This window comes from Sminthopsis crassicaudata, chromosome 3 (genome assembly GCF_048593235.1).
Source record: "Sminthopsis crassicaudata isolate SCR6 chromosome 3, ASM4859323v1, whole genome shotgun sequence".
NCBI lineage: Eukaryota > Metazoa > Chordata > Mammalia > Dasyuromorphia > Dasyuridae > Sminthopsis > Sminthopsis crassicaudata.
Genome location: NC_133619.1, coordinates 521,351,704 through 521,362,277, shown reverse-complemented (window position 1 = coordinate 521,362,277; position 10,574 = coordinate 521,351,704). Strand labels below are relative to the sequence as shown.

The window sequence follows — 10,574 nt, the reverse complement described above, 5'->3', positions numbered from 1 at the left end:
GTATACTCTGACGAGGGATTATATAGCATGAATGCAGAATGAGTTGAATATAAGGAAAACCAATAAACATAATAGACCATATTAAAACCAGAAATCACATGATTGAACCAAATGTTGAAAAAGTTTTTTACAAGATATAGCACAAATTCTGTTAGAAAACTTAAAAAAAAATGGACCTTTCTTTAATATAGCAAACAGTATCTTTTTAAACCTATGGACCAACATATATAGTGCAGAAGTAAAAAAAAAAAATCTAATAAGAGTAATGGAAAGGCAAAGATGTTCATTCTTGCTGCTATTATTTATTAAAGTGGTGGGAAATTCTAACTACAGTAGTAAGACCAAAAAAAAAAAAAAAAAAAAAAAAAAGCATTGTTTTAAGGAGAAGGAAATACCTTTTTTTTTTTTTTTTTTTTGGGGGGGCAGATTATATAACAGTCCATTTAGAGAACCCTAATGATTCAATTCAAAACATTTTTGAAAAACTTGCAAAGCTACAGGAAATCAGCTTTTGTATATTCTATCAGAGCCTAGCAAGAAAAAGTAGAAAGAAAAATTCCATTAGAAATAACTATAGAATATATAAAATATTTTGCTATTTACATACTAAGACACATAGGAATTATAGGAATACAAATACATTTACAGAAAGAAAGAACTAAATAATTTGAGAAATGTTAATTATAGACTGAGCCAACAATTATTATTATTATTTATATAGCATTTTAAGGTTTGTAAAGAACTTTACATTTATCATTTCACTGATCCCTACAACAATCCTATGTGGTGTAGGTGCTATTCTCACCATTTTAGAAATGAAGAAATAGGCTGAGAGAGGGTACATGATGTCCAGGATTACACAGCTAGTAAGAATCTAAAGTAGGATTTGAGCCCAGGTTTTCATGAATTTCAGGTCTGTCACTCTATCCACTGTGCCACCTAGCTGCCTCAATATAATATATATAATAAAATTATAACATCTAAACTACTTATTTAAACTACCAAAGAATCACCTTATAGAAAAAGGAAAAAAAAATTATTCTGGAAGAACAAAAGCTCAAGATGCTCAAGGGAAATAATGGAAAAAAGTGGAGAGAAGAGAGCCTAAGATTGTCAGATCTCAAATTGTGCTGCAAAGTGGTAATTAATAAAAAATATTTTGTGCTGGTTGAAAAATAGGTTAGCCAGTGGAGCTAATTAGTTATATAACATATAGAAGCAAATAAACCCAGTAATACAGTGTTTAATGAACACAAAGATCCTAATTGTAAGTCCTTACCATTTGTCCAAAATTTCTGGGAAATGTAGAAAGCAGTCAGGCTGAAATTAGGCTTAGACTAAAATCTTACATCATATATTAACATTAGCTCCAAATGCATACATGACTTTCAAAGTTTTCAAAGGAAGAAAATCAGACTATCAATGTTCAAATTAGGGTATATCCCAAATCATTAATAAATATAGAAATGAAATTTAAAGCAACTTTGAGATTCTACACATTAGATTGGCAAAGGTAATTAAAAAAAACCCTGATAATTATTGAAAGGACTGGAAAGGGGGTACCCATCAATTGGGAATGATGGCTATACAAATTTTGGTATATGAATGTAAATTAAATGGGATTGCACAGTAAAAAATAAAGGAATGGTTTCAAGGAAAACAGAGTAGTTAGAAAACATACATATATGAAGTTAGAATTAGGAGAATAACACATAGAAACATTGTATATAAAAACAACTTTGAATAAATTAATTTGATTATAATTATTTGATTAATGAAATAACCAACCACATCTTCGAAAGGAGTGATGAAGGATGGTACTTCTTAAACAGAGAGGAGATAGTCTAAAGGTGAATAATGAGACATAAATTTTCAAATATCATCAATATGTGGATTTTTTTGCTTGATTATGCATATTTGTTACAAGGATTTTGTTTATCCCTTGAAAAATAAAAAAAAGATATGGAGAGGGGTTGGGAAGAGTGGGAGAAGTTTGACTCTGCATGATTATGTATGTTTCTTTTTTTATTTATCTGTTTTTAAGCTGTAGAACGGGGAAAGAATGGAGATAGCAATAGTATTGTCAAAAAGAAAGAAAGAAAGAAAAATGTTTATTCCTCACCTGTTGTTTCATTGCTTATTTTACTTGGTATTTGTAAAGTTCAGAATAAAAAATATTTTTAAAAATAGAATATAGTTCCCTCCCTTCTTTGCAGAAGTGGGATATTGTGGGTATGGGTATGCTGTTGTTCTACATATACTGTTATGTTTGGTTATTATGTTGGTTAGTTTTACTGAATTGCTTTTTCCCTTTATATAAGGAATATAGTTGTCTTGGTAGGGGAGGGGAAGGGATATGCTGGGCAGTAAAGGTGAATTGAAAACAAAAAATATGTTAGCAATTATAATCATACAAAAATTGAATAGATTGACCAGGGACATAATAAGTTTCTCTTCATGGGAGGGCTTTCAGTGATTGTAAAGAATGTTGTAAAGGTAGTCCTATTCAGCTCTGAAGTCTCTACAAACTGAAGTCTAGCTAAATTGAAGAGAAGTGGTGGTGGGAGGAGGGAGAATATGACAGAGGCAAAAGAAGAAAAGAGATAAGGAAAAAGGAGAAGTTGGGAAACAAGACAAGAAATATGACCATCTTTCACATAGCACAACCTTTGATTATAGATATCTTCTGCTATTAAGTTTCTCAAGCATACCAGCACTGGGGATCCTTTTCTGCAAGAAGATTCTCTAGGGACAGATATACTAGTGCCCCATTTTCTTTGGAGATGAGCCAACTATAGCATAGCTTTATGAAGCCAGTACAATAAATATTTCATGAACTAGCAAAACCTGGAGCTCATGAGCTCCCTGAGACATCTCATTTCAACAAAGACCATTTTGAACATTATCTCATGTGAGTAATGGAGCATTACTACTTAGCTTCTATTTTCCAAGTTATCTAATCATGATTCCTGAGGCTTTCCTTATGAGTTTGATTTCCCACGGCTTTAATCACATTTCCACCACTCCTTTTTTAAACTTTCTAGTTCTTCAGTTCCTTTTGAAATGACAACTGTTTTCTATCTACAGCCACCATGCAAGATCAGACCTGTCTTCCCAGGCTAATTTCACATTCTCTTTAATGCAATCCAAACTGGACTACTTGATGTTCTCCCTATATGAAGCTTCATCTCCTGCTTCTTCGCCTTCCCTTTTATTCCCCCTAAGGCAGATTTTTTAAGTCAAGGAGGCAGTCTGGATTCATTCTATTTGAAATGTTTTGATAGTGGAGTGGTGGAATAGAGGTAGAATAAGGGAACTTACTGACAGGGCAGTGTTTTATATCATTGCTATTAGTTCTTATCAATATTCAAGGTAGAAGTAATGCTAAAAGAATCTCTGAAGTTCATTTTGAAATCACTCAAAGCCAAGAGGAAGACATATAGTAATAGCTTTGACTAAAATCTTTTTATTTGCATCTTCAAACTTTTGCTATGATCAGAGTTGACCACAGAAGGCGACAGGTTGAACTCTGTTAACTGAGGACTCAGAGGTGACTTGAGATGGTTCAGGCCTAACTTTCTCCAAATCCTAACCTGTTGAAACTGTGAAGAGACAAAGACTCATTTTTTTTTTCTACCCTTAGGTTATTTCCAAATTCTTTTAGAGGACATGGATCTCCTCCTGGCATGAGTCAAAGGAAGAAGGCAGAAAAGTGTGAGCTTACTTGAAGAATGGTTTGCTTTGGTGGGAATGTAATGTGTTTATGGTAGAATAGTGACGTAGTAAATACTCTCTATAATGAGGCTAGCTGCATCTCTGCTTCAAAGTATGAGGAATGTCCTGAGGAGGAAATGGAAGATAAAATGCAATTGGCTTGAGCTGTTCCCCCTTTACAACTGCTAATAATTAATTCCCCAGTTGCATTTAACCAATTAGCATGAATTAGCTATTTTACAAAGGATATAAATATTTTCCTCTAACTTCTTGGAGGCACCTTCCTCTCCCCATCTTTACCATTTCAGTCTCTGGGGAGATCAAACTCAGACTAAATTGGATTGGATTGGAATTATGAGACTAGGAAGATCAATTAGAAGCATATTGCAATAATCAAGATAAGCAGAGAAAGGTTTTTAGCTATGTGTATGATATTCCTTTCTTTGGAGAGACTCATCACTGTGAATTTAAGTTTTTTTGTTTGGATTATTTTTGTTCTGTAGACCATACATGCTATCATTTGCTCTTGTCTAAATTCTTCTTTCAATATTCTTGCATCTCTCTTGACCATTCTGGAGTATCCTATCACAAATTTATGTTTTCTTGGGAATCTACAGGGTTTTGTGTTTTTATCAGGTGTTCCATTTCTTTTGTAATATTTAATTAAAGGTGCTTATAATTGTTTATCTGTGTTGAGAATCACCTTCCCTTTTTGATTAGAATCTTCCCTGTTGATCTGTTTGTGATCTAGCTTTTAAACTGAGTTTTCTTTCTCTTGAGATCTTTTTCTCTTCCCTCATATTCCCCTATTACTCATTTTCTGATTCCTTCCCTTTGATAATGGGTTTACCTTTTTGGGACTGGACATTGCTACCTTAGCCTTCTCCCATTCACTTTTCTTTCTTTCTTTTTCTTTTTTTTCCTGAGGCTGGGGTTAAGTGACTTGCCCAGGGTCACACAGCTGGGAAGTATTAAGTGTCTGAGACCAGATTTGAATTCGGGTCCTCCTGAATTCAAGGCTGGTGCTCTACCCACTGTGCCACCTAGCTGTCCCCCATTCACTTTTCAACAGCCTCAATTCTTGCCCCAAGTAACTTCTGTGTGGGTGAGACTGACCTCCAGTTAGATGCTATTCTCATTTCCTTCAGGACCAATTTTGACCTATATGCTCTTTCCTGACACATTTCTCTATTCTTCAGATCTCTGTCTGGGCTGATTTACTTTTTATAGGCTTAGGGAAAGCTGGAAAGGACAATCTAGGCAGAATTTTTGCCCCTGAGGTTCTTTCACTGAAAGTACTTTACTTTTACTGAAACAAACTTCATGTTTGTTTCTGACTGAATTCATTTGCCATATGTACCCTTCCTTTATAGATAACCGGGCAAAATAGAGGCCAGCCACTTGTTGCAATGGAATGCTAGGGTAAGAGGCAGGGGCTATAATGTATTAATAAAGACATCAGAAAGCAGGACATTGCTCTGTGGGTCCCAGATTACAATTAGTGGTACCTGCTAAAAAGTAAAAGGTATTGAGTGAACTCAGGGGTTAAAATTCTCTATTAACTTTTAAAGCTGTTACCTTCTTGGTTTCTTGGTTTTTTTTTTTTTGTTTTTGTTTTTGTTTTTTGGTCTACGGAGAAAATTATAATTGTTCTATCTCTTGCAAGGAGCTTCTCTTTTTTTTGTTTGGGTTTGGATTTTTTTTTTTTTTTTGAGTTATTGGGAATTAGAAAAGATGTCCCCCATATTGTTGATCCATCTGTACTCTACATTCCAGCTATATTGGCTTGCTTACTGTGGCTTGCCTAGAATATTTTATTTCTCATTTCTGTGACTTTTACAGCCTGTTTCCCCATACCTGGAATATATTTCCTCTTCATCTCTTGAAACCCCTAGCTTCCAATTAGGATCAGCTCTCATAATATCTCTTTCAAGTGGCCTTTCTGAATTGCTCTAGTTTTTAGTGGTTCCCCAAATAACTTTTTGTTTAGTATATATATCCCATATTTATAACCTATGAACATGTTGTATTTTCCTAGGAGAATCCCATTAGCTCTTTTAAGGCAATGCTTTTGTCATTTTTGTATTTGTACTCTTATTGCCTAACATAATGCCTGACATCAAGAAGGTGCTTCAGAAATGCTAATTGTTTGATTGATTAATATAAATTAAGTTGATTCTGTATTATTTTTACTGATTTATTTACAGTTATTTGATTTGTCCTGTAATTGCCTAAGTCATAGTTCTTTGAACTTAGTGAAGAAATTCAGCTGGCTTGTTATCAGTTAAGTTAGAAACTCAATTCTTCTGCTATATTTGCCTAAGGAAATCTGCTATCCTTGGGAATGTGAATGGAGCCCTGGGAGTCTGGTGTAGTATCACTAGGACCATTAGGCTATTCTTCAACGATGTTTATAGTTTGTTATACAAAGAAGCATGACACACTGTCTTTAACTTTACAGGTGGATTCAAACAACAATTTTTTATTCTTAGTCACAGAAGGGAAGAAGGAAGTTGTTATTAGCCCCTTATTCTTACCTTCCAACCAGTCATATTATTTCATATATCTAGGCTGTGTAACTAATCATGATCTCAACATTATAATATTACCAATCTTATAACCTATTGTATTTTCCCACCTACCTGTTATGTTCTTGGTTCTTATAAAAAGGGAATAGAGTCCTCATTTTGGGGTCTTTTGGCTTAAACCAGAAGCAAGCCATTGATTCATATCTTGTTAATAAACTTACCTTCAGTCTAATTTTGTTGAATTTCACTTGTGACAGTTAGAAAGTTCAGTAATAAAGCCAGATCTGATTTCTACTTCTGAGAACTCCTTAAGTGGGGAGAGTAGATGTATGGAATGCATCAGTGTACAGATGAGAATACTTTTTTAGCTGATTCAGGGAATTATCACCTGTTCCTATGACTTTTAAAACATTCCTAAGAATACACCTTTGTGATAGAATCTTTGATTTAAAGGTTTCTGACTCCTTGTGAGTCTATATGGAGTTTTCTTGGCAAGGATACTAGATTGTTTTGCCATTTCCTTCTCCAGCAGAATAAGGAACACAAAGTTGAGAAGCCTTGCCCAGGACCACCCAGCTAGTAAGTATTTCAGGCTATATCCGAGTGCAGGTTTTATTGATTTCCCATTTCTCTATCTACTCAATCCTAGCTGCCTTCAAGCAGCTCATATCTACTCATGAAAATCAGATAGTTTATTTAGTAGTTGTTAGATTTTAGAGAAGATTGGTATGTCTGCAGATTGAGACTTCCTTCTTGCATAAAAACTTTATTGGATAAGTACCCAAATGAATACCATGAAGCCAATGTTCTTCAGGGCTATGTAGGCTGATAACAGTATAAAAATGACTAAAGGTGATCAATGAATAACCCAGGACACTACCCCTACAGAGTGTGTGTGTGTGTGTATGTGTGTGTGTGTGTGTGTGTGTGTGTGTGTGTATGTACGTATATGTGAGGCTGTAAAGTGCTGGGATAATAACTTGGCAGGTGGTCAAGATGCTATCACTCATCACTCCTCATAGTTGCCATTGATTCTCTGTTGTGGTAGTGTCTGCTGTGTGCCACATGCACATTCAGTCCCACAACTTCTCCCTGGCTGATCTGTCATTCTAGTAATCTGTGCAAATATTGCATAGGACTTCTGGCAAAAGGCAAGGGCAAGGGGGCTAGTAGGCTCACGGGTTAGGGGGAGAGAATAAGTAGTAAGGGTATGTTCAGGATGCAAAAGGGAAACAGTTCAAATTAGCTTTCAGAGGATCAGGAAAAGCCATTCTATCAGTCATCTACTTTGTTCATTTCAGGAGTTTCTAGCCTTATTCAATCATTCATCCAACAAATATTCATTGAGCTCCAGCAAAGCCCGAATCCAAACTCCAAAAAGCAGCTGCAAAGAAGGAAAGAAATTACCCAAAGGGAGAAGGGGAAAGGCTGATGCTGATCGGGATGGGAACAACTGCCTGAAAGATAGATCAGGCACAGAAAGAAGAAGGTACTGGAAATATCAAGTGAATTGTATGAATTTCTAACTGTACAATTTGAAATTTTTTTAAAAAAAGTTTTCTAGAAGTACAGAATTATATTTAATTTATGTAGAGTATTTTTTCCCTTTCCTGTTCACTGATTCCTTTGTACTTCTGTTGCAAAGGAAATCTTTTGTTCACATAACAGTTAAATAAAGATATGAAATTGTGATCCAAGCTCCACTTTAAATAATTGTTGTTGTTGTTCAGACATTTAATTTTGTCTGACTCTTCATGATTTGTGGACCATACTCCATGGGGTTTTCATGGCAAAGATACCAAGCAGAGTGGTTTGCCATTTCCTCTCCAATGATTAAGGTAAACAAGGTTATTAAATGTCTTGCCCAGGGTCACAAAGCTATAAGTGTCTGAAGTTGAATTTGAACTTTCTTCAAGCCTGGCCCTTTATCCCTTGAGCCACCTAACTACCTTGTAGCAACTGTAGACTTGATTTCTCATCACAAACTCTGGAGCAAACTTCTAAATTTTACTATCCCAGGAGAGTAAAAAAAAGGCCGGCTTGAAGGACCTGTTCCCAAATCAGGATTTACTGACTTTATCATCCAGACCTGAGGAAGGATCATCCACTCCTGAAACAAACATTTTGGGGGCCTTCCCAGGAAGTCATGGTCACCTGTAGCCATGAGTGGCCCCAAACCACAGAATTTGTGACAAAGAAATGGAAGGAAATTTTTTCTCTCCAGGTGCTATGGCTTTTCACACTTAATATTGAACTAGGGGTGAGTGTGGGAGGGGACTACATAGTTGGTGGCAAGGGTTGAAGTCATAATTTGGGATAGAAATGGAGGAATATACTTTATTAAGACTGACCATATAGCACAATGGTTCCATGCCAAAGAAAAAAGCAGCACTCTTCCCCATTAATCCATGATCACAAGGAATTCATAGTCTAATGGGAGAGACAATATGAAAATAACTAAGTACAAATAAGATCTATATACATGTTAACCACCTAAGAGAAAATATTAGGACTAAGCAGAATCAGAAAGGGGTTCCTTTATAAGATGGTTTTTTAATTGGGACTTGAAAGAAACCAAAGAATTTTGGAGATAAGAGATGGAAGACAAAGAGTATTCCAGCTATGAGAGACAATCAGTTAAAATGAGTTGGGAGGAAAAATGGTTTTATTCCATAAATATATATTGAGTTCCAATTCTATAATGTGTCCCATTTATTTTGTGGCATCAGGCAGGGAAGAGAAAAGAAATGGATCCATTAGGATACTGCCAGAAAGGCATTCCTTACAGGCCACCAAACAATGACAATCTTAAACAATGACAATCTTATTGTGAGATTTATCTGCACTCTTTTGATTCTTTGGTGGGAGAGGGAGGAAATGGACTAATTACTTAATTCTGTGACTGATGGATTCAACTGAGAGCCAGGAAATCTAGGGTCTCCAAATAGTTTGGCCATGGTAGTTGCCAATGACTTCCTTGTGATTCATTTCCTTCTTTTGTAGAATGCTTTAAAGGTATATTCCAAGAATCACTGTAACAGAATGGAGGAAGAATCTTATCAATGGATCCTAGGAGTTTCTCCCCATTATATTGTTTGTTCTGTTTTCTTTCATGTTCATCTCTTGTAGGTTCTTCTTTGTGACAGCTCATAACATACCGCTTAGGTTGATGTTTCGTTAATTTTCTACATTTTTGGCTTCCAAAAATTTCATAAAGGTAGGAATTATTTTCACTTCTGGTATTGATAGAATATGAATTATTGACAGCAAAAGACTGTTTCATTTTTGTCAGTGTCCTCTGGGCTGAGGACAATGCCTGACATATAATTGGTTCTTAATATACATATTTTTAAATTGAGTGAATGAATTTATCTTTAAGTAGGTGACATAAATTTCAGTAGGTAAGTTTCAATAGCTTAATCACCTTTTGGGAAATTACCATAGAGATGAATTTATATGTTTTTACTTTGTGGACTGTTGTTGTTTTTTCCCTCATCTCTAGTCCTGATATACCATGCTATATTTGTGCTAGTGTGGGTTAATACTGTAATTCTCCATCTTGTCTCTCCAGCTAGACTGCAGACAATGGACTATATAATTTGCACACCATTGCACAGGGGTTGTGTATTTGTCGAATGAATAAATTTTTCCTGTATCTTGGAACTCAGCGGCAGCTAGGTGTCACAGTGGATAGAATGCTGTGCCTAGAGAGTCAGAAAGACTTATCTTGAGTTGAAATCCAGCCTTCAACATTTATTAGTAGTATGACCTTTGACAAGTCACTTAACCCTGTTTACCTCAGTTCCTCATCTGTAAAATGAGCTGGAGAATTAAATGGCAAACCATTCTGTTATCTTTGCCTAAAAAAATCACAAACAAGGTAATGAAGAGACAGACATGACTGAAATAACAATCTGGAGCTCAAATGGGACCTCAATGTTGAAGTGACCATGGAAAGAGACTTATAAGAAGTATATTCAGGGAAATTACAGGAGAATCCAAAATATCCCCAAAGGTTCTTTATATCCTAATTTAGCTTCTAGGAAGCTAAGAAGGTGAATAAATAAATCATATATTTCTAGCCATGTGTAGACTTTATATACCTCACAAGGAAAGTAAGTAATTTAGTTGATGCTAATTACAACATCATATATATATATATATATATATATAGTTCAGATGATTGAGGGAGATTTGAATAAAAATGATAAATACTTATTCTGACAATTTACTTAGCTATGTGGGACAGAAACTAAACATCATAAAAGGAGTATTGATAAAAGAGATCAGTTTGTACAAATAGCTGATAGAACATGATGTGCACAATGGTTT

General features: G+C 35.2%; 1 long non-coding RNA gene across 2 annotated transcripts in view; it reads left to right on the top strand.

Annotated features, from left to right (window-relative positions):
• The first annotated feature begins 5,440 nt into the window (after positions 1 to 5,440).
• LOC141563309 (uncharacterized) overlaps positions 5,441 to 10,574 on the top strand; it is a 78,089-nt gene continuing 72,955 nt past the window's right edge. For both annotated transcript variants that reach the window (XR_012488389.1, XR_012488388.1), the window contains exons 1-2: positions 5,441 to 7,731; positions 9,372 to 9,459. This is a non-coding gene — a long non-coding RNA (uncharacterized LOC141563309). The remainder of the gene's footprint in view (positions 7,732 to 9,371; positions 9,460 to 10,574) is intronic.